This window comes from Bos taurus, chromosome 14, assembly GCF_002263795.3.
Source record: "Bos taurus isolate L1 Dominette 01449 registration number 42190680 breed Hereford chromosome 14, ARS-UCD2.0, whole genome shotgun sequence".
Taxonomy (NCBI): Eukaryota; Metazoa; Chordata; class Mammalia; order Artiodactyla; family Bovidae; genus Bos; species Bos taurus.
The window spans coordinates 15,771,983-15,797,634 of NC_037341.1; positions in this window are offsets into that span (position 1 = coordinate 15,771,983).

Consider the following 25,652-nt stretch of genomic DNA (forward strand, 5'->3'; position numbering starts at 1 on the left):
AAATTCTGGCTTTTGGTGCCCTTCAAGCTCACGGTGCTGATTGTCACATATTTCAAAAACAGTTAAGGCTTCCTTTCTCTGTAGGGATCAGGCCGTTTTACTCTCAGCTAGCCCCACCCTTCATGCTGCTGCTTATACCTCCCTCAGGCGCTTTATTTTCTGCCTCTTGCTTTAATTATGTCTGTATGAATCTCTTGATCTTTTCCACTAGATGAGAGAGCTCTCTGGGGGCTTGCTGAAATTGCAGTTCATGTTGTATATCATCATTTCTCATCCATCAATTTTTGTGGAATTATAGAATCTTGGGCTGTAAAGGACAATAAAAACAACCCATTCTAAGGATGCCCTTAGACATCACAGACCATGTCTGGATGATTTGGATAGGTAGATGAGTGGATAGATGGATGAACAGTTAAGTAGAAAGGTAGGTATATGGATGATTGGATGGATGGATGGGTGGATGGGTGTTAATCAGATAGGTGTGTGGCTCTATAAATGGTTAGACAGGTAGAAGGATGGATTGAAGATTGGAGGATGCATGAATGAGTAGATGAATACTACAGATGGGAGATGCTTTTTCATCGGAAGATGTTTACAGCAGCTCTAAGCAGCACTTTACTTTTTCAGATGCACAATTAAAGTCAGTTACCTTGTTCCGGGTTGGGTAGATGTTCTGGTTGCGGTCAGCCACCTCTGAGTGTTTGCATACTGAACTCTGTCCCAGTGATGGGGATCAACGCTGAAGTTGATTCATTTCTTTCTATATCAGGAAGCAAAGGGACACACAATTTATACATCTTGCCAATGTAATTTTATTTTTCATGTAAGAAAGGCTTTGGGGACATCTAGATCACTGAGTTAAATGAGGAAGTGATTTAGAGGTAAGGGTGACCAAGCATGAAACCTGTTTCCACTGTTGTTCTTAAGCACATGGGCATTTGCTATAACCCTGACGTCTTCGGGGATGATCATCTTCCTTTCTTCGAATGGATGGCACACTGTTAGGTGACTGTGGGAACTGAGGCCCTCCTGTACCTCTACCCGGTAAGGTGCCTTTGAACTTGACCTTGGAGAAGCTGACTCTTCTTGGTAAATAGCTCTTGGTGCTAATCATTATCTCTATCACCATAAATACTGAGTATTTATCACAAGTCATGCCATATGCAAAATGCTTTGCATGCGCTCCACCATCTGATACACTATACATTTTACCCAGATATGTTACTTGTCCTTGCCCACTAGAAGGATGGAGACTTTTTAAAAATAAGTTTTTAAAGTTGTGTTTTGTTTTGTTTTGTTTTTGGCTACACCACACAGCATGTGGGATCTTACTTCCTTGATCAGGGATCGAACCCATGCCTCCTGCATTGGGAGCACGGAGTCTTAACCAATGGATCACCAGGGAAGTCCCAGGATGGGGATTTAAAAAAAAAAAAACTTTTGTTTACTGCTGTAATTCCAGAAGCTAGAACAATGCTGGCACAACATAGGCATTCAGTAATATTTATTGACTAGAGGGATGAGTTTTCTCATCTATTTCTCATAGAGGCTCTAGGAGGTGGATATTTCCCTTTCCACTTCAGAGAAGGGAAAATTATGACATGGATCTTAGGTACCTTCAGAGATATTTTAGTTTTTTGCATGAGGGCGTACCATCTGAGGCTCATAAGAAGGGAAAGGATGCATTTCGCCAGAAAAACATAAAGAAAATAAAATCCAGCTCAGCTTTGCTTACATAAGGCAGTTATGCAGGGTCTTTACCATGGGCTTGTTTCCCTCAGCTGTGTTACTTCATCTTCTATTTACCACTAGTGTCTGTGTTGATGGAGGAGATATGCTCAAGGGCTCCAAGGCAGACGTGGAAGGAAGTGAATAAGGATGAAGCACACAGCTCAGCCAAGCCTTTATGTAAAATGTTATCTCACTTCCTGGTTGAAAGCAGAGACAGGATTTCCTCCAGTCACATGATCCAAATGAAGCGGCCCATCTCTTCCCCTCCCCATCTCTTTATGAGCCTACCCACCTGTTCAGCTCTTGGACAGAAAACCCTTTGTCATCATTACATCTCCACTGCCAACAGAGTAGCAGGTGTGCAGTAGGTGCCTCATAAATGCCGGTTGAGTTGATGGAATTTCTCCAGAGTAAATTCAGGGGCACAGCCTAGCTCCTAAGCACTCTCAGCCCCTTACTTATGCCTTCCGGTTGAGACTTGATCACACAATCCAAGCTGGGAGGAGGTGAGAGAAAGACTGGGCTCTGTTGACAGAGATGGTGGCTATTGGCAGGTTTCTATTTTGACCTTATCCATCATTTCCATTTTTCTCTGGCCTTTTGATTAATTGTGTGACTCCTGGCGCATGTGGGTCCCTTTCATGCTTCATTGGAGAGTCCCACAAAATGCTGTTAAATCAATTAAGTTGGGGGGAAGGGATGAGAGAAGCGGGGGTGGAGGGGTGAGGGGAAAAGGGAGAGGCGGAAGTTCGGTGACTTTGCTGTTCAGACCCAGTGTGGGACTGCAGTGGCAGGGGCTTCAATCCACAATCTCCTGAGCTGGGTGCAGCATGGATCCACATGGATCCTGCTTCTGATGTGAACTGCATCCAGTAGAGACAGAGACGGGACTTCCCTACACAAAGCTGAAATACCCAGGGTGGGGTGTGAAGTGTCACAGCAGTAGTGCCAAGAAAACTCTCTGAGAGTTTAGAGAAGGGAGGGTAGACTCCCGGTGGGGTGTGCATGGTGATGGCAGGCAGAGGGATGAGGGAAGGTTTTCTGGAAGAGACAGTGTCTGGCCCTGGGTCTTGAAGGATTATGGGGTCGGCTGTGCAGAGAAGGCAGGAAAAGTATTCTGGGAAGCAGGTGTTTCCTAAGTCTCGGTAGAGTCTGGGAAGCCTGAGCATGTATGTTAAATAATAACTCCTCTGGCTGAACCAGAAGGTGCACAGAAGGCAAAAACTGGGGTGTGAAGTGGAGTCTGTGGACTGGATTCTGGGAAGCCCAAATGCCCGTCTGGGATGCATTTAGGTGCAGTGGTGAAGAGTCCTGGATTTAGAGTCTAACCCTCTGGGTTTGAAATTCGACTTGCTGGCTGAGTGACTTTGAAAGCTGCCTCGTTGGCATCAAAAGACATTCTGTTTACCCTCTCCTTGACCCTGTAGCAAAGCTGCAACAATGATTCAGATAAACTGTGTAAAAAACTTCACACAGGTACGTGCTAAGCATTCAGTAAGTGATAACAGCTATATTTGGGGAAGGGAATGGCAACCCACTCCAGTATTTTTGCCTGGAAAATCCCATGGACAGAGGAGCCTGGCAGGCTATAGTCCATGGGGTCACAAAGAGTCAGACATGGCTTAGCAACTAAACAACAGCAACAACAGCTATATTATTGTTATTTTTGTTTTTAATTGCTAGACAGTAAAACTGCAAGAAAGGTTATATTGAAACATATAAGAGAGAAGGATGGAATATACTTTGAAAATATCTGGGATCTTTTGAGCACTTTGGTGAGCATCATTTATTAATGAGTTGTTCATGAGAACAGATACTTTATTTTTGGTGTGTCAAGGGTATAACACCATTTATCCTGAGTCACAGTGAACCACTGTGTAGACAAGAATATTGAATTTTTTTTTAAACAAATTAGATAGTTTAAGCAGGAAGAACAACTCAATTTAGAGCTCACTTAAAAAAAGATTTATTGAGCATTATGCATCAAATACCAAATTAAGCAGTGACCATACAAAGATGGATGGTCCATGGTCCAGCTGAGTAGGGAACACTGACATGAAAATAAACGCAAAACACAACAACTTCAGTAAGTGAAGTATTCACAATTTAAGAAATGATTGAAATCGCTCTAGATTAAGTACCTATTGCTACCTGGTGACAGACAGCATGCCTAGGCCTATATTTTTTAAAGTAATGCCCATCCTTTTCATGGCTAACTCAGTAAATTTGAAACAATGGAATTACGGCAATGAAAGCACTGGAACCGTACACGTCATAAAGCAAAACACCCTGGAGTTTTGTTATGTTCTGAGGGACTACAGTTCAGCGCTGGGAATTCTGGGGACCCTTGAGATACCATGGCGACGGCTGACAAGCAATTGGATGCTCTATCTATGCACCCTTATACATAATGACTCACTTAGGGAGGGAAGAGGGCGATGTGTGGTCATTGGCAATGCTAGGCTTCCTCTGAGCCTAGCGTCGTCTGTGTACAGCACTTCGTAGATGCCATCTCTTTTGACACTCAGCAGTAACCCTGTGGAGTGGAAGTATGACTCCCCATTTTATAGACAAGGGGGCAGAACCGGAGAAATGAAGCAACTATCCCAAGAAAACTTTCCCAAGACTGAGCAGGACAGGTGTGTCAGACTCTAAAGCCCTGCCTGCATTTGCATTCTAGACTCTTGAATATTACACTTGTGAGGCTGACAGGGAACAATTTTTAATCAGCCTAACGCAGATGTATTGCATCCTTATAAAGAAACATTCCCTTTGCGGATGACACGCTACATGGAGCCAGAAGGTAGTGGTGGCAATTTTCTCTCCTGCTGTATGAGGTGGCGATAACTAGATCAGGGAATCTGTCTGCATCCCTCCCTGGTTTCTGACTGCCTGGCACCCCAACCAGGGCTCTTCTCTAAGCCTGGCTGCTTCCGGGGTGGCCTCCCTCCAAGTGGCTCTGAGATGCGAAGGCTTCATTTCAGCAGCCCTGCTCCTCATCCCAGGGCCATTGAGCATCCTGCACTCTGCTTGGGGGCATGCTGACCCAACACAGTACAAATGCCGACTTGCTCAGTGCTCAACAGTCCCACGGTGCTCTGTCTCCTAAAACCCACCTAAAACCCACACAAGTAAGGACTAACTGAACACGAGACGTGTCAGTAAGAGGAATTAAGGTGGTTACACTGCATATTTATATTGTGTTCTATGGTTTATGATGAGCTTTCTTATGCCTTCCTAAGGATAGCGAGGTACTGTATTGTCACCACAATAGCTCTAAAAGGAAAGTGTTCTTCTTATCCTGCTGCTGCTGCTAAGTCACTTCAGTCATGTCCGACTCTGTGCGACCCCATAGACGGCAGCCCACCAAGGCTCCAATGTTACCCAAAAGGGAACTGGCACATAGAGACTACGGTTCACTCAAGGTCACAAAAGCAGCAAGTGGCAAAGCTAGGGTGAGCTCAGGCAGTCCAGCTCCAGCAGCCACCTCACATAACCACGAAAGGACCTGCCCTCTGTTGTGTCGGGTGGTCGGTCCCTCGTGGACTCGTCCAGCCTCACTCGCTTGTGACTTCGTCGGTCTGTGTAGTGCTCTGGTGGGTGAGACCACTGTGTAGACTTGTCTATATAAACTGGAAGCAGACTAGACACAGACAGGAAGGGAGAGGGCGTGGTGAGAATGGACATCCTTCTGTGCGGAGTCGGGGTGAGATGACATGAGGGCTTGGGGGAGCTCTTTTCTCTCTGGTGGAGAACCGAAGGGGATGCTAGCCTGTAACACTCAGCATTTTCAGTTGTCAAACTGGTCGATGTGGACACAGCAATATTTTCAACAAATGCAAAGGAGAAATATTTCGACAGAGGAGGAAGAAATTATTTCTTAGAGACTCAAAGTCTGGTCCCTTGGGCTCGATAATCACATGTGTCTGTTTAACTCAAAAGGCTATTCGTGTGGGTTTCAGGAGGGTGAAAGGAAAAGTACAAGCCAGGCTTTTGTTCTCCACTTGAGTTGGGAATTTTTTTTACAAGTAATCTTTTATTGGAGGAAAATTTCTTTACAATATTGTGTTGGTTTCTGCCGCACAACAGCGCAATTCAGCCACAATTACACACATATCCCCTCCCCCTTGAGTCTCCCTCCCCTCCCTCCATCCCTCTCCTCTAGGTCATCACAAAGTGCCAGGCTGCCTTCCCCGTGTTTGAGTTAGGATTCCTGAGAATAAATTCATTTTCTGTCTTCCTGAGTCATGAACCGAATGGCATGCACCCGGAACATTTGCTGGTAGTTATAAATAGTCTTGGCGAGGTGGGGGGCCCTCTGCTGAATCAGGGTCTCCCAACCTCTCAGCGAAGGACACTCCAACCTAGACTCTTTATCAGTTTTACACCAGCCTCTCCCAAACACATTCCTTTCAAATATTTGAAACTCTGCCTTATTATGTTATTTATGAACAACCCTATGCTGAATGCTTTGAAACTGTTCTGTGAAGACACACAGCTGTAAAATTTGTTGCCCACCCCCAAAGGCATACTGTTTGGTGAAGATAAACACAAGGCACAATCAGTGAATGCTACCTGCACCCATGACCTTCTGCTCCTCAGCAGGGCCCGAGGCCTTATCTAGCTTTCCTTTTATGATTATGTTTTTCTTTTTGATAATGCCGACTCCATGGCACTTTTCTTCTTCATAAGATTGCATTCTGATTTTCCTTTTCTCTCTCATTTTCTTCTATTTGTGATTGTATCTGCCCCTCAAATGGGTTACCAAGTTCCAGTTCTTACTTATCTTTCTATTTTCTTTTTCTTTAAAAATGTTTTTTTTTGATGTGGGCCATTTAAAAAGTCTTTATTGAATTTGTTACAATATTGCTTTTGTTGTTTATGTTTTGTTTTTTGGCTTCAAGGCATGTGGGTTCTTAGCTCCCCTACCAGGGATCAAACCCGCACCCCCTGTGTTGGAAGGTGAAGTCTTAACCACTGGACTGCCAAAGAGTCCTGGCAAAGCTTTAACATACTGTATTTTCTATGATCCTTCTTTGGAAATTTCACACCAAAATTTTTTTCCCCAAAAAAACACAAAATATTACTATAGTCAATAATTGCATTTGAAGTCCATCAGCTTCTTATGTAGAATATTTGACGACAAAAACTCATGTTTACAATCCATTTAGAAGTATGCTGCTGCTGCTGCTAAGTCGCTTCAGTTGTGTCCGACTCTATGCGACCCCATAGACAGCAGCCCACCAGGCTCCCCCTTCCCTGGGATTCTCCAGGCAAGAATACTGGAGTGGGTTGCCATTTCCTTCTCCAATGCATGAAAGTGAAAAGTGAAAGTGAAGTTGCTCAGTCGTGTCCGACTCTTAGTGACCCCATGGACTGCAGCCTACCAGGCTCCTCCACCCATGGGATTTTCCAGACAAGAGTACTGGAGTGGGTTGCCATTGCCTTCTCCATTTAGAAGTATATGTCTGTATATTTCATATGGAATGTATCATAAGCTCCTTAATCTATAAATTGGGACAAATCATGAAAGTCCTGTTAAAAATGGTATGGGACAACTGAGATACAAAATTGTATGAACAGAATAATCCCAATTTTAGGAGACTATCTATCTATATTTTGTAGTAAATCAAAATAATGGCAGCAGCCTGCAAAGTTCATCTATGTTTTCAGTTTTTATCTTGATGAAAATATTTACATTGACCTAACCAAAGAAATAAAATTTATCTCTATTTCAAAACATCTTTTTTTAAAAAATGGAATGTGACACCCATAATCAGAAAGAACTTGTCAACTAAAAAAAATTCACAATGTGAGAGTGGCAAGTTAAGTTTTATTTGGGGCAAATGAGGACTGAAGCCCAGGAGACAGCACTAAGATAGCTCTGAGAAGCTGCTCCAAAAATGCAGGGGGAAAGGACAGCATATGATTTGGGTAAAGGGGGAGTACATGCAATCAAGCACATAGTTTTTGTAGAAAGTTTCTGCTGGTCTCGTGAAGCTTCTGCTAGTTATGAGGAACAATCATCACCATGAGAATTGGGCTCATAAAGTCAGCTCCTGAGATATCTAACTATCTGAAGACATGTCCTGCAGTTTCCTGGAGCACAGAGTGCCTCATTTCTGCTCTCTACCCTGAATTCCTTCAGTGGGTGTTTAAGATCAGTGGCTGCAGTGGCACGTGGTTTAGTCCTTGTAGATGGCAAGCACTCATGGCAAGTGACAATTTGTGGTTGACAAACTATATCCAAAGACTTCATAGATTAACAAGGACTGAGATCGCCAATTAGTGAAGACTTGGATACTGGAGTATAAAATCTCTGCTGGCTTTTTTTTTCTTTTTCTTCTGTTTTAAATCTTGAGGAAGCACATCAATCTTTAGTCTTTAACCATGGCTTTTATGCAGATCATCCTAAGTGCTCATTATTCCCAGATATTGAGGCCTGATTTTCCAGCTTCCTGATCCACACCTGTACCTATGTGTCCCACTGAGACCCTGAACTCAGTGCACTCTCCACTGAGTGGCTCATTGTCTTTTCCAGACTTGCTTGCTTTTCCTTTTGTTAGAGGCACCACCACCCTCCTTCATTCCCAGACCTAAAACTGTAATCATTTTTGGCTTCTTCTTCCCCAGCTGCTGCTGCTGCTAAGTCGCTTCAGTCCTGTCTGACTTTGTGCAACCCCATAGAGAGCATCCCACCAGGCTCCCCCGTCTCTGGGATTCTCCAGGCAAGAACACTGGAGTGGGTTGCCATTTCCTTCTCCAATGCATGAAAGTGAAAAGCGAAAGTGAAGTCACTCAGTCGTGTCTGACTCTTAGCGACCCCATGGACTGCAGCCTACCAGGCTCCTCCATCCATGGGATTTTCCAGGCAAGAGTACTGGAGTGGGTTGCCATTGTCTTTTCTGTCTTCCCCAGAATATCCTACAATTAACTTTTCTCTGAAATTCCTTGGTTGCCCAGTGGTTAGGGCTTGGAGTTTTCATTGTTCAGGGCCTGGGGTTCAATTCCTGGGCAGGGAACTAAGATCCTGAAAGCCACACCAAAACACCAAAAAAAAGGAAAAAAAAGGTTTTTTTTTTTTCTTCTCCATATTGCCACAGCTACAATCTTTAGTAAGTCTTTGTGCCTCTTAGTAGGACCAGCAACTGTCTTTTTATTTACAAAAAAAAAGGATAAAATATAATCCACATATTACATTTAAAGGTTAAAATTTAGGGGTTTTAGTATAATATATTCATAAGATTTAAATTATCACAATCTAATCCTATATCTGAGCTCTAAAGGAAGGGTCAGATATGGGAAAAAGTAAAGTCACTGGGATAAGATGGAAATGAAGTGGGGTAATATTGGAACCCCTTCACAATCAGATCTCCAAGCAGGGAGGCCAAAATACAGGAGCCCTGGAATCCAGTAATAATATCAAGCTGATGTCTCTGTGGCACATTTTATATCTTTTTTTATTGGTGCGTCATGGCATCCTATGAGGCAGACAAGTCAGCTATTATTACATCCACTCAAGAGAAGAAAAACAGAGACCTGCTGAGAGGTGCCAAGACTCATCCAAGGTTATGTAATTGGTTCCTGCAGCTCTGGTCTGGACTCCAGCTGAAGCTCTGTCCACATTTTTTATTCCCCCAGAGTAGAGAGATGACGTTGGACCCTATCTTAGGAGATGTAGATACATGAATTAGAAACGTGACTCGGTAGAAGCAAGCACCTTTCTTTTGAAGTGTTCCTCAAGCATAGAATAAACTTGAACTTGGCCATTCAGTTCTAGTTCTGCTATGCATCCGTTTTGTGATCTTGAGGATCTCGTTGAACACTTCTCAGGCTCGGTTTTCTCACCCGTAAAACTGGAATGATAATAGTTATCTCACAGATTTGCTGTGAGGCTCAAATCAGGAAACGCATATGTAGTGCTATGAAAACCGTAGGTATGAGACTAATAGAGGTTGTTAAGCTTTTCCTTTGACTGCAATGGATTCTGTGGATGGGGGTCCAGGGCTGTTCTCATGTACAGGCTGTCTCAAGCTGCTGAAGTATTTATTCACTCACTCAGAAATAAATTTCTATCTGTAAGCCATCCAGTGTGTGGTACAGCCTGAGTGGACTTAGATACATGCTGATGTGATGGTGAGTGAAGGAGTGGATCCTTGCTAAGATTCTGAATTTTTTCCTGCATTTGCTCACCTGGACCAACTCCCGAAAAATCCTGCAGAATGAATTGCTTCCAAGCTGGTGTCTCACACTGCACAGTTGGAACAATCATAAAGATTGCCCTTCTCTTCTTTTCTTCCCTGGCTCTCCAACTGGTGGTGGCACAGAATACTTTGGTCAGATGATCCCATAAAATCTATGGGGAGTGGCATAGTGGACCTTGGGCAGAATGAGGTGATTCAGTCTGTGACAAATTGATTTTCTTCCCCCTGTGCACTCACATCATCTCCTTTTGCATTCCAGTGCACACTGGATCTAATAAGCTGAGCCTGGTCCCTGAATCATCGTTTTTTTTCTGTCCCTCTGAGTTCTGTGAGCGTCTTTTCACCAGGCTTCTGGAATACAATCCTGGGCACCCTTTCTGAGTATGGCAAACTGAGGGTGGAGGATGGGATTTTGGAAGGTTCTTTTAATTTTGAAATCATTTGATACATTAAGAATTTGATACATAATGGAAGTGCAGGGATACTTCCGTTCTTGGGGCTTTACCTGGCACACAGGTTTATTCCTTGCAGCTCTCAGCTTTAGCCAATGAGACCCCGGGGTCTTGCTCACTGTTGTCAGTACTGCCCACTCAGCTCTCTATGACAAAAGAATGCATACAACTCAGTACCAAAAAGCCAAACAATCTGATTGAAAAATGGACAGAGGGCTAAAATAAGCATTTTTCAAAAAAAGATATACAGATGGCCAACAGCCACATGAAAACATGCTAAACATCACTAATCACCAGGGAAATGCAAGTCAAATCCCAATAAGATATCACTTCATACCTGTCAGAGTGGCTCTCATAAAAAGATAGGAAATAGGTATTGGTGAGGATGTGGTGAAAAGGGAACCCTTGTGCACTATTGGTGGGAATGGAAATAGGTACAGTCATTACAGAAAACAGTATGGATGTTCCTCAAAAAATTAAAACTAAAACTATTGCATGATCCAGTAATTCCACTCCTGGATATTTATCTGAAGAAAATGAAAACATTAATTTGAAAAGACATGCGTACCCCAACATTCACTGCCACACTATTTATAATAGCCAAGATGTGGGAGCAATAAATGAATGGACCAAGAAGACTTGGTATATACATACAATGGAATAATACATACTTGGCATAAAAAAGAATGAAATAATGTCATTTGTAGCAACATGGATGGACCTAGAGATTACCATTCTAAGTCAGTCAAACAAATACAGAGTGTTTTTACTAATATGTGTAACTTAAAAAAAAAGGCAAATGAACAAATATAAAAAAACAGAAACAGAGAACAAACTAGTGGTTACAGGAGGGAAGGGACAAATAAGTGAAGGAGATTAAGAGATACAAACTAAAAAAAAAAGATTTACAAAAAAGAGATACAAACTACTAATTATAAAGTAAATAAGTCACAAGGATATAATGTAGAGCACAGGGAATATAGTCAATAATATAATAACCTTGTATGGTCATAATTTGTAAAAGCATCAAATTATTATGTTGGATACCTAAAACCAGTATGATATTGTAAGTCAACTATACTTCAGTTAAAAAGCTAAGTAAAGTGGTAAAAATTATACATTTTATGTTAAATGTAGTTCAAGCACAATTTTTTTAAACAGCTGCATCTTGGTCAGCACCATCCCAAGTCTGCCTGGTAAGGGCAGTTTGCATGGCCTCACTTGGTATATGAACTCTCAGTGATGCAGTGGGACCCGGCACTTGGCTGGAGCTCAGAGCCAAAGCACTTTTCAGGTTTTTGTTTTATTTCAATCCAATCAATCATTAAAAAAAAAAAAAAAAAAAATCCCACATCTACCAGATGTCAGGGATGGTTCTAAGCACTAAGGAGGGAAGTGAAATTTAAAGCTATTTCTCTGCTTCCATCTGGTGGAAGCCATCATCATTTCTCTCCTGTAGTTTACATCATATTTCTTTCCAACACAAAATCTCCCTGCTTCGCTCAGAGTAAAAGCTCCTGTCCTCTCCTTGGCCCATCTATTCCTCAGTCCTCTCCCCTCCTAATCTCCCAGCTTCACTGGGCTCCACACTCTCTGGCCTCCCCACTCTCTGGCCTCCCCACAGGCCCAGTTACACACTCACCTCAGGGTCCTTGGAGAAGGCAATGGCACCCCACTCCAGTACTCTTGCCTGGAAAATCCCATGGACGGAGGAGTCTGGTAGGCTGCAGTCCATGGGGTTGCTAAGAGTTGGACACGACTGAGCGACTTCCCTTTCACTTTTCACTTTCATGCATTGGAGGAGGAAATGGCAACCCACTCCAGTGTTCTTGCCTGGAGAATCCCAGGAACAGGGGAGCCTGGTGGGCTGCCATCTCTGGGGTCGCACAGAGTCAGACACGACTGAAGTGACTTAGCAGCAGCTCTTCCAAGCACTTACTATAAGCTATACTAGTCCATGTGATCATTTCCTTACTTCTTTCATGCCTTCATGAAAATAACACCTCACTAATGGATTTTTGTCTGTTTTGTTCATTGAAGTATATTAAAAAACAAAAAGACTAAGTATTTTGTATTGGGGTACAGCCTATTAACAATGTTGTCATAATTTCAGGTGGACAGTGAAGGGACTCAGCCATACATACACATGTATCCATTCTCCCCCAAACTCCCCTCCCATCCAGGCTGCCACATAACATTGAAAAGAGTTCCCTGTGCTATGTAGCACGTCCTTATTGGTTATCCATTTTAAACGCAGCAGTGTGTAAGGCAACCATAAGTTTGTTCTCTAAGTATGTGAGTCTCTCTGTGTTTTTAAGTTCATTTGTATTATTTCATTTTAGATTCCACACATAGGGGATGTCATATGATAACCTAAATGTCCTTCAAGAGAGGGATGGATAAAGAAGATGTAGTACATACATACAATGGACTATTACTCAGTCATTAAAAAAAATGAAATAATGCCATTTGCAGCAGTGTGGATGAGCCTAGAGAGTATCATACTGAGTGAAGTAGTCAGACAGAGGAGAAATATCATTTCACTGAAGTATCTTAATCACCTGCAACGGTGCACTCAGGAAATAGGTCTTCAATGAACAAGTAGAGAAAGGAAGGAAGGACTTTGCCAGCTAGTGTGGGAGGACAGGACACATGGTTAAGTGTGAAATCTTTTCTTTTCCTACAGTCCTGTTCTTTTTCATTTGCGTCTCTTTGAGCTCCCGCCCAAGCCTACCTTGTGCTGTGTGGCTAATGTTCACCTCTGTCTCCTGGCACCCTGGACAAATGCTGCATGATTCCTCCAGCACTTACCACCAAGTTCTGCATGCAGTAGGCACTTAATACATTGTGGGTTGGCTGAAGAAGGATCTGAGTCTTGCAGACAAATAGTTAACAGTTTGGGGGGGTTGATGATGGCTGTGGGCTGTTATATTCAAGGAAGGAACTCTGGAGCTGGACACTGAGTCTGGAAATGGGAACAGAAAGGGAACTCCAGGTAGGAGGAGAACAGAGCAGAGGGCTGGAGGCTGGGATGCATTTAGGGCCTTTGGATTGATGAAGTTTCCTCCTGGGCGGGGCAAGAGTGTTCACATCTTTTGTTATCCCACTTTCTGCACTGTTGCCCATCTGCAGCGTCTGGCTCCCTTTCCTTCAGCTCACACTTTTGCCTTGTCTCTGCCCCAGAAATTGCCTGTGGCCTTGTGTCATTGGCCAGCAGGTGTTTCCATTCATTGATCCAGCGTGCTGTCCAACTGAAAAGCTCATCTGATGCCAGGAGATGCCCTCCCAGTCTTTCCTTTGTCTCCGTTCCCATTTCTTCTCTGGTGAAGGCCCTCAGGTCACTCCTTCCTTTGTTCTGCAGTGGACATGTTGCCCTCTCCGGCACTGGGCTGTCCTCTTGTTGAACTGTAATTCCCTAGATACCCGGGTTGTACTTGTATCTTTCATCATATCCATATCTTTTATGTGGCTCATAAACAAATTCAAACAAAATGAATTGCAGAGTGAATTCCCAGATGGATGCTGCTGTGTGAAGCAGAGACAGGCCCAGAAGAGTGGTCCATTTGACCAGGTGGAAATGGTGGGTGATCCTCTAAGGGGTGCACTTCCCAGAGAGACTGGAATGATTAATAGCATTTAATGTGTACCAGGCAGTATGCCAAGCATTCCTGTCCGTCATCTTACTTATTCTTTAGAACAATCCTGTGACGTAGATTCCATTAGAATCTTGGAATCTAGATGGAATCTAGTTATGTTTGTGCTGAATCCTACCAAACCCACTATATTGGGTTGTTTTAAGCTTGGTGAGAAGAACCTTCATAACTTTCAGGACTCAGTTCACATGTCACCTCCTTGGGGGAACCTTCCTGGTCCCTTGTGTCTAAAGCATCCTCTTCCAGGGAATTCCCAGCCTGTCCAGCAGTTAGGACTTGACACTTTCACTGCCACGACCCAGGTTCAATCCCTGGTTGGAGAATGAAGATCCCACGAGCCACACGGCATGACCTAAATAAATAAACAAACAAATAAAGCATCCTCTTCCTGCTATCAGCCTCCATCACAGCACCCCACACCTTCCCTTCCAAGTACTTATTACAAGTTGAAATTACTCATTGATTTATTTTATTTTTTTCTTTTCTAAATTTTTCCTTTCCCTTCCTCCCAAAGGGAGTTCCACAGAGAAAATGGCCTTGGTTGGGTCACCCAGCATGCTGCCTGCAGTGCTGTGCAAAGCACTGGCACACAGTGGGCACACACACATGTTTCCTGAATGAATGACTCTGACCTAATCATTTTGTACCTTATTTAATGCCTGTGAAATTGTAAGGGCTCAATACATATCGATGCCTCAGGGAGGTGCTATAAGTATTTCTCTCTCTTCATCTGATTCTTTCACATTCAAAAAATATTTTCACAGCTGATTTTTCCACAAAAATGAATAAAGAAGCTGTGGTACATATATACAATGGAATACTATGCAGCCATAAAAAGGAACACATTTGAGACAGTTCTAATGAGGTGGATGGACCTAGAGCCTAGTAGAGTTGAGTAAACAGAAAGAGAAAAACAAATATATTAACACATATATATGGAACCTAGAATGATGGTACTGCTGAGCCTGTTTCAGGGCAGCAGTGGAGAGGCCGACACAGACAGACTTGCGGACACAGGGGACGGAGAGGGTGGGATGGAGGGACAGAGCAGCATGGAAACATGTACATTACCATATGTAAAATAGATGGCCAGCGGGAATCTCCTCTAGGTCCAGGGAGCTCCAACCAGGGCTCTGTGAACAAACTAGAGGGCTGGGATGGGGTAGGGGTAGAGAGGGAGGTTCAAATGGAGGGAACATATGTATACCTATGTATACACAGCACCCCACATCCTGAAGTGTGGCAGAAACCAACACAATATTGTAAAGCAATTATCCTCCAATTAAAAATTAATAATTTTAAAAATTCTGTAAAGCTGTTTTTTTTTTTTAAAGAAAATATGTTGCACCTACTATATGCTGGTAGCATATATACTTAAGTAGATAGTATAAGTGCTTTACAAATGTTATCATAACAACCCTGTGAAGTAGGTACTGTTATTCCCATTGTACAGATAGGTTAAGTAATTTGCTTAAGCCAATAAATGGCAGAGCTAGAATCTGAACCCAGACAGGCTGGCTCCAAATTTCACAACTGTCGTGCTATAATGTTTCTCTTCAGCCCTTTAAGGAGGAAATGGGTAACAAACTTATGGCAGAAAGTGAAGAATAATTAAAGAGCCTCTTGATGAAAGTGAAAGAGAAGAGTGAAAAAGCTGGCTTAAAGCTCAACATTCAGAAAACTAAGATAATGGCTTCCGGTCCCATCACTTCATGGAAAATAGATAGGGAAACAGTGGAAACAGCGGCTGACTTTATTTTTAGGGGGCTCCAAAATCACTGCAGATGGTGACTGCAGCCATGAAATAAAAGATGCTTGCTCTTTGGAAGGAAAGCTATGACAAACCTAGGCAGCATATTAAGAAGCAGAGACATTACTTTGCCAATAAAGCTTGGTCTAGTCAAGGCTATGGTTTTTCCAGTAGTCATGTATGGATGTGAGAGTTGGACTATAAAGTAAGTTGAGCGCCGAAGAATTGATTCTTTTGAACAGTGGTGTTGGAGAAGACTCTTGAGAGTCCCTTGGATTGCAAGGAGATCCAACCAGTCCTGAGTGTTCATTGGAAAGACTGATGTTGAAGCTGAAACTCCAATACTTTGGCCACCTGATGCAAAGAACTAACTCATTTGAAAAGACCCTGATACTGGGAAACATTGAAGGTGGGAAGAGAAGGGAACGACAGAGGATGAGATGGTTGGATGGCATCACCGACTCAATGAACGTGAGTTTGGGTAAACTTCGTGAGTTGGTAATGGACAGAGAGCCTGGCATACTGCAGTCCATGGGGTCACAGAGTCGGACACGACTGAGTGACTAAGCTGAATGAAACTGGGTAGCAAATGGAGGAGAGGAGGTTATCATTTATTGAATCTCTACTAGATCCAGGAACTCTGCTAGGTCATTTCAATTAAGTTTCAAAATTGGATATTATCCCAACTTTATAAGTTGAAAACTTGTGGCTCAAAGAGATTAAGTAACTTGCTGAAAATTATATAGATCAATAGTAGCAGAGTTGGGATTCAAACTCAGATTTGTTTGGTTGTAGAGTTCTGTTTATTTCCCCTTCTTTATGTCAAATGGAAGCTAATTAGAGCAGGCCCAGGTTTAGAAGAGCTTCCTTGGTGGCTCAGTGGCAAAGAATCTGTCTGCCAATTCAACAATGCAGGAGATGCAGGTTCGATCCCTGGGTTGGGAAGATCCTCTGAAGGAAAGGGCAACCCACTCCAGTATTCTTGCCTGGGAAATCCCATGGACAGAGAGCCTGGTGGGCTACAGTCCATGGCGTCATAAAAGTCAGATAGGACTTAGTGACTAGACAACAACAAAAGCAGGATTAGAACCCTGGCTCCTCTTCTGGAAGGGTAATGCTCTTTACACAAGACCAAGGTGTCGTTTCCCTAATTTTACTGTAACGGAGAAGCCTCTCTTCTCATCGCAATGCGGTTTCTCTTTACATCTCTGCTGAGTACAATTGGTCAGGCTCTGGCTCATGATGGAACCAGCCCTTGAATAGTTATCAGAACAGTCTATTCAGCCTCTCTGAAACCCCCTTCCTTGATTATAAGATTGGAGGCACTAATGTTCATGGTTCCTGCCTCAGCAGCCTCTTGCAAAGATCTAATGACATTATGTACAAGAAAGGAATTTGAAGACTAAAAACTCTATGAAAGAAACACAGAATAGTGGTGTTTGAAGAACAAGCCCTGGGGGGCCAAGGACAAAAGCCTGGCAGAACTTGTGCCTTGGTGGTTTTGACTGATTTCTCTGTAGGTGTGTCCTAGATCTAACTTCTGTTTCAAAGTCATGATTTTCAGGTCCATTTTTCTCCAATTGGCCTTCTATACTAAAGATGGTTAGCAAAGCGAAAATCACCATCAATCCATCCATCCATTTATTCATTATATAATAAACATCCCAGTTACTGGAGATAGGATACAGTGGCCAAAATAATGGAACTTCCCCAGCATAGTCCTAATGGAAAGATGTGTGTATTTATGTATATGTGTGTGTGTGTGTGTGTGTGCACATGTATACACACACATATTTAGTATATTTTTGAACACTTAAAAATCACTAAAGTAAAGGACTTCCCTGGTCCAGTGGTTAAGATTCTGCACTTTCACTGCAGGGGGCACGGGTTTGATCCCTGGTCAGGGAACTAAGATCTCACATGCTTCATGGAGTGGCAAAAAAAAAAACCACAAAAACCCACCAAAGTAAGCACTTTACACACCTTTTGTTATTTCATCTTCATAGAAACTTGATAATAAAGAGATTATCCTCCCATTTTATAGATGAGAAAACTAAGGCTTAGAAAAGTTAAGCAACTTGGCTAAAGCTCAATGATTAGAAAGTACAGAGCCAGGATTCATTTTAAACTGTAACTCCAAAGCCTAAATAGCATCCTGATGATTGCACTAGACTATATGAATATAATCGCTTTAAACTTTCCCCCTTTTTTTTCTGGAAGTTTTTATAGCATTTGCTGGCATTTATCAATCATAAAGCTATAGGCATAAGGCAGATTGTATAAAAAGGTTACCTAGGACTGGCCCAAGAATGTATCTTAGGGGCTGGTATGAAAACAAAGATGAAAATAACATTGGCCTATAATGGAACTAGGAGATTCCTAGGTGGCACAGCAGTAAAGAATCCACCTGAAATGCAGGAGACAGGCCAAGTTTTGATCCCTGGGTAAGGAGGATCCCCTGGAGGAGGGCATGGCAACCCACTGCAGTATTATTGTCTGAGAAATCCCATGGACAGAGGAGCCTGGAAGGCTACAGTCCATGGGGTTGCAAAGATTTGGACATGACTGAGTAACAGCACACACGCATAATGGAACAAAGTCTGTAGGATGTAGGAACATCCCTACAGGGATGGATGAGTAATGTTTGGAAAGTAGCATCAGAAAATAGCATATTGATGATTAAAAATCTCAGCTGTTAAGGATGAGCTCACATGGAAACTTCTTTTGCCTGACTGTACCTATCCATGCTGTGTCCACTATGGTTTTACCAGGACAATGGAGCTACCATGAGTGATAGGGAATAAGGGATACATCACAAATATAGACCACAAACACAGCAAAAAAAGAAAGAGATAAAGAGAGGGAGAACCTAAGAAAGTCATTCAGCAAACATATGCTCATCCTTGGCTCTACTGCCTTGAGATCATGGCAGGTCTCTCTGAGTTCATTCCAACTGTTTAACTTATGTTATTTAAACTTATTAATATTAACATGTTAAGACAACAGTTTTCACAGCCAGAAACAATGTTTCTTTGGGAAGAGTGCATCACTGGGGTCAGGCTTCCTCACTGTGTGATCTGGGCAAATAATAATGGCAGCTCTCATTCATTAAGGGCAGCAAAGGGTGTGCCAGGCACATTGCCAAGTGTCTTACATACACTGTCTCATTTATTAAAATCAGGCACCATTATCACCCCATTTTGTAGAAAAGACAACTGAGGCCCAGAGAAGACTCATCCATGGTCACATAGTAAATAGTGAAGCTGAGAACCAAACCCCAGTTGTCTGACTCCAGAGCCGATGTCATAGCAACTCCTCTGCACTTGAGCATGGCTTTCCCACCTGCCAGTTGGAACAGTAACATCTAATGTTTCATTTTTGTATATGTAGGGGACAAAAAATGTTAAAAAAATATTGAATGTATCTGGCATTTCCTAGAATCTTGATAAATAATATTTTGCAAAAAAAAAAAATTCTTGCTTTTCTCAGGGCTTTTGTGCTCTCTTTTGGCCTCTTAGAGATTCATTAATCGAATTTATTGTCGGTCTCATTTAACCTGTCAAGTCATTTGGCAACGGTGACCACTTTGCTGGTAAAGTGGTTCTCAGGCTTTTTGCCTGGCTTCCTCACCATGGTGCGTGTGTGTGTGTGTGTTTGCACAGTGAGAGTGTCTGTACCAAGGCATGGGGGAGAACTGTGCTGTGTTTAAAGCTGTGCATGTTAATCAGTGAACAGGAGAGGCAGGACATTTTTGAGCCCTTTTGCTGGCCTGCCAGCTGCAGGGTACATCAAAGTCATTATCTGTCCTTGAGTGTCCTGGCCTCCCTTTCTCAGTGGCCTTCCTGCTCCGCTCAGGTGTGGCTCTCTGAAGGGTGCACTCATTGTCATTATCGTGATCCCTGCAGCAGGCAGCTGGAGCCACAGCCAGACAGAAGAGACAGGAGCCAGGGTACAGGGTACTTCTCAAGATCGCAGAGCTTGGTTGTCTGCTTCGCAGCCCAGGTCCCTTTAAAACAATAAAATAGTTTGAGCTTACAAAATCTAAACAAATGGAGAGGGGCCCCTCTCTGCTACCTGCTTTAACGGAGGCTGCCTCTGATGCCCGTGCTCTGCTAAAGGTGACAGGTGCTGTGTCCTGTCTCTTCTTGGAACAGCTTGTCACCCTTTGGAATCAAGTCAACCTAGTAACCTTGCGACTTTATCTCTCTGACGGGCTCCAGAAAAGATACAACTGTTTAGATTATCTAGTTACTTCTTACTGTTAGATTGAAACAAAGACTCCGTTTGCATCTTTCTAGATCCTAAATGGGGCTTCCCAGGTGGTGCTAGTGGTAAATGTGGGAGATATGAAATGCCAGGTTGATCCCTGGATTAGGAAAATCCCCTGGAGAAGCTCATGGCAACCCACTCCAGTATTCTTGCCTGGAGAATCCCATGGACTCAGGAGCCTGGTGAGCTACAGTCTGTGAGGTCACAAAGAGTTGGACACGACTGAAGCGACTTAGCGTGCACACACGCATATCCTCAGTTACATGAGACCATGCAGCTGGGCAGTTGTTGTTCATTTCTCAGAAACATTTGTAGTCAAATACTGGCTGGGCTGTAGTCATCTTGAGGCTTGACCTGGGTAGAAGTTCAAGATGGTGCACACACAAGGCTATTTGGTGTGGTTGTTGGCCACACTTCACCAGTGGGGCAACGGCTTGCATTTCTCACAGCATGGTGGCTCAGCTCCAAGATGCAGCATCTATAGAGTGAGCATCCCCAAAAACCCAGGTGGAAGCTGCCAGGAATCATCAGCCTACCTCGGATGCAGCAGCATCTCTGCCACTCCAGGGCCAGCCCCATTCATCTTGTGAGAGGCCCACACGAGGGCACGAGTACTGTGGTTCATGAGGGGCTCATCTTGGAGACGGGCTATACCACAATCAATAATGGGCCCCACATCACTTTAATTCCTGCCCTTTACTTTGCTCTTTAACAATAATTCTCATCTGAGGGGCATGCTGGTACAGTGGGTTATTGTACTTTTATGAGACTCAGGTTCCGCAATTATAAATTGGGAATAAGACTCCCCTGGTTATCATTAGGAGGGAAAGTCATCATTTAGGCACTCAGAAATGCTAGTTGTTATAATTGACTCAGATGTCTTGAATGCTAAGTACAGGTCTGTACAAGGCTCTCTACACATGTTATTTCATTTAATGTCCCAAAAAACCCTGTGAGGGATGAACTAGGCTTATCCTCACTTTACAGATGAGAAAGCTGAAGGTCAAAAAGTTTTAAAAGCTTATCTAATGTCATACAGTTAAGAAGTAGAAGATCCATGCTTTTAATTATGGCATAGATTGTCTTTATAATTATTATCTCCCTCAAAAAATTGGAAACATCTTGAGATAAATAGTTTTATATTAATAATTTTTTGTATTCATCCTAGTCCCCAGCTCAGAGATAAGCAACAGAGTAGATTCTAAAACAATGAGATTTGTTAAATAGATAAGGGAGACTAATTGACAGCGAGCATGGGAATATAGAAATTCTCATCTAGCACAGTGACTTGCTGCAGGGCTCTCTTGGGAGAATTTTTTAAAGATTTTTTTATTTTAAAATTTTTGGTTGCACTGCATGGATTGCAGTACATTAGTTCTCTGATTAGGGTTCGAACCCGTGGCCCCTGCCATGGAAGTGCAGAGTCCTAATCACTGGAGAATTGGGAGAATTTTTAACCTCCTTTTTACCCTTTCCATGAAATTCTCAAGGTCACAGAGAGTGCCACCTGATGGCTCCAGAGGAGGAGGGTTAAGATTGATTGTATTTACCTATTTTTACTGTGGTGAAATAGTATCAGTTTCACCCTGATACCAAAACCTGAATAGTCTCTACACGGACATTTGTTTCAGAGACTCTTTACAGATTTTTAAATATCACCTAGATCTCTGTAACCACACTGTCTGTCCACATAGGACACATTCAGATTTATTAATACCCTAAAAACCTTGTGGTTGATACAAATCTCATCCTGTAATGCTTCCCTAATTCTCTGAATCCCAGCCAATTCTCCAAAGCTACTAATCAAAAAGACATTGATACAGGCTTTTGTGAGGTTAGGGAGAGAGGTACAAGAGAAAATAATGACAGGTCACTCTGTCCACACATTACCCTTTGAAATTCTATTTCTACGAACTGCCATAAGTAGCTGGTTTTTTTAAAAAATTTATTTGTCATCTTTTTTTTTATTAGTCATCTTGAAATGAAAAGAGTCATGATTTCCTGCAGGATTATAAATAGTTATGGAGTGGCTGACCTCAACCAGAAATCATGGCTTCTGAGGCCAGTGTTAGATGTCAGAAGGAATTAGTTGGAGAAAGAGATACACAGCTCTGCAGAAAGCACGAAGTTTCTGAAAACTCTGCCCAGAAAGGACTTGGAAGGGCCAGAGACATGGAAACCTTGAAACAGACCACAGCCTCTGTATTTTCTCATCCAGTGTTACTGCAGGATGCTGTCAGAGTCACCCAGCTGGGTGCTCACATTCAAATAACCCCTGCCACTCCCAGCCATCCCTTGCATCCCTTTATTGAGAATCTATGTGGAATGAAAGGTAACAGAAATATTGGTGCTACTATTATCTCTTTTGTAGTACCAGTTCTGATGACAGCTTTAAATAAAATCATCTGGGAAATCTAGGTTTAAGGAAGGGTTATGGATTCTTAGAACTAAAAAGTATGTGTGAACACAGGTACTCAAAATGTGGTCCATGGACCCATGTGGGTTCTGATACCCTTGTAGGAAGTATATGATGTCAAACCTGTTTTAATGATAAAACTAAGATCTTACTTGCCCTCTGCCATTTTTATTTATTTATTTTTTCACAGTGTTGACATTTGCACCGATGAGGCAGAAGCATCATAAATGAAACTGCTGGCACTTTGGTGCAAATCCAGATAGTGAACCCAACTGTGTTGGTAGTTGGGGGTATTCTTTATCATCATGTACTCACCATTCAAACAATGCCTCTTTCACATAAGACTGTCCTTAATGAAGCAGCGAAAAGTGTGAATTTAAGTTAGACTAGGCTTTTGCGTACACTTTGTTAATAATCTGTCCAGTAAAATGGAAAGATCAGTGCACATGAAACACTTCCATTGTGTCCTAAAACCAGGATTGCTTAGTTGTCTAGGGAGAAAGCAATTGTGCTGCTGTCTGAATTATGAGCTGAATTAGCCAGTGTTTTTTTTTCCCCCAAGAAACACCATTTCTGCTTTAAAAAAAGTGATAATCTATGGTTATTTAGACTTGGATATTTGCTAAACAGTTTCTCAAAAATGAATGAAGTGAATCTGTCACTTCAAGGCAGCTTACTGGCAGAATTTGTTGCAGTCATAAGATACACATTTTCAAGTGAAAATTAGAATTTTGAAGCTCTTGTATCTGGCCCTGTGACCCTGGACAGCCTCCCAATAGTTACACAATTTTTATGAGATTCATAGTGATGTTAGCAAATATGATCCTATTTTGTTATTGTATAGTGAGCTATGTTAATATTGGGCTCTCTTTGGAGGCTTTATGTAGCTTCCTATACCCTCTTAATTGATGAAATGAACATCAGCTTGGGCAAACTCCAGGAGATGGTGAGGGACAGGGAGGCCTGGAGCGCTGCAGTCCATGGAGTCACAAAGAGTCAGATACTACTGGGCAGCTGAAGAGCAACATCAACCACCCTCTCATTTTACAATGAGAACTCTGAGTCCTCTGAGTGATAAGGAGGTTTGCAGAGATCAGGGGGCTGATCAGGGGTCAGGAAGGTGAGACTCTCTATCTCTACTCTTACCAATCCATGGTTTGGAAACTCTGCTTGAGACCTCTGACCTCACAGGCAGGACTATTTCTTCTAACCCTTGTACCTCACTCACAGAGCCACTGCACACGCAAATTCAAGACACTGGTGACATCATATTACACCAATCCATCGACTACTGTGTGCATGATGCCATCCTGAATTGCGCAACATAGTGTCTCTCCTTTCTCAGTGATCAGAGACTGGGAGTAATACTCTATTCAATAGTTTTGAGGGCATCAAAGCCACGTAATGTCAAGAGTGAATTAATCATCATTTCGTTCATGTCCAAGTATATAAGGTAAGACCACACGATGCACGGCTTGGGTCTATAGCATCCCCACTGTTATGTATAATGTACACCAAAATTTGATGTTCTTTCTCAGAGTTCTTTTCTCCCATCTACATATCTCTAGTCACTCTAGTGTATTCCATCCCATCCCTCCATCCCACAAACTCACCCCCAGGCTGTATATATATCGTGGTTCCAGGGACACAGTAACCATGAAGGCTCTCCTTTTAGAATCTGCAAGGATGGACCATGAGAGGGTTCCTGGAAAAACAGCAAAGAGGGTTTTGTAGCTGACAATCAAATGCTGTCAGGATTTAAGACTCTAAAACTAAGAAGCAAGCAAACACTCTCTTTCCTAAATCCATTTCTCCAGGAGGTGGCTTTTATAGTGAGCTAAATGGTAGCCTCCAAAAAGATGTGTCTGCGACCTGATCCCCAGAACCTGTGAATATTACTTCATATGGCAAAATAATGGAGAAGGAAATGCAACCTACTCCAGTATTCTTGCCTGGAGAATCCCAGGGACAGAGCAGCCTAGTGGGCTGCCGTCTATGGGGTCGCACAGAGTTAAACACAACTGAAGCAACTTAGCAGCAGCAGCAGCATGGCAAAATAATGATGTTGTTGTTCAGGTGCTAAGTCATGTCCGACTCTTTGCGACCCCATGGACTACAGCACCCCGGGCTTCTCTGTCCTTCACTGTCTCCCGAAGTTTGCTCAAGCTCATGTCCATGCAGGGGGCCTGGATTTGATCCCTGGTCAGGGAACTAAATCTCACATGCTGCAACTACGAATTTGCATGCCACAACTAAACATCCCACATGCCACAGTGAAGACCCAGCACAGCCAAATAAATAAATATTAAAAGAAAAATTTCCACCAGGGAAATGATACAAATTTGATTATGTGCTTGTAGGAGTATAGGTGTTGGCATCTGAGTTTACAGGCATTTTTTCTGAACGGCCCTTATGCCCAAGGAAGAAAACACTGGTCCATCTTGGCAGAAAAGTGTCCAAGTTCAATGTAAACCTCTGCACCTTGCCACAGAGATGATGGCTGACAATGAATCAGTACAATGCCTTAGTTTGAGCTCCATGCTGCTGCTGCTGCTAAGTCGCTTCAGTCATGTCCGACTCTGTGCAACCCCGTAGATGGCAGCCCACCAGTTTTATCCTAATATTAATCAGGCAAACATGTCCTATGCCTTAGTTTGAGCTCCATGCCGCTGCTGCTGCTAAGTCGCTTCAGTCGTGTCCGACTCTGTGCGACCCCATAGATGGCAGCCCACCAGTTTTACCCTAATATTAGTCAGGCAAACGTGTCCTGAAGACAAAGTGACAGGTGTCTGGACAAGGAAGGGAATGACAACCAAGGATTCACTTTGCTGCTTGGTCCTTTGTTTTGGCCAGTATTCCAGAATGCCGTAGGAAACTGTCGGAATCAAGACTAGTATCAGCACAATGGCAGAGCCTATGCAGTGAACCCCCGGGACCGCATTCGTGGTGACTGCACTCATTATTTCGATGGATTCGGACACTAAAAAGCAGGTAGACAGCAGTCGAATCTGGGTACCAATCACATTTCATCTTCCTGTGTTTGAATCTAGGCCCAGGCAGGAGTATGATCACAGCTCTAGCAATAGTGAGAGCTTCAAATATGTGGGTGATCCCAAGAGGTTAGAATTAACGTTTAAAACTGAGTCAGGAAAAAAAAGGCTTAGCTGATGATGCTAA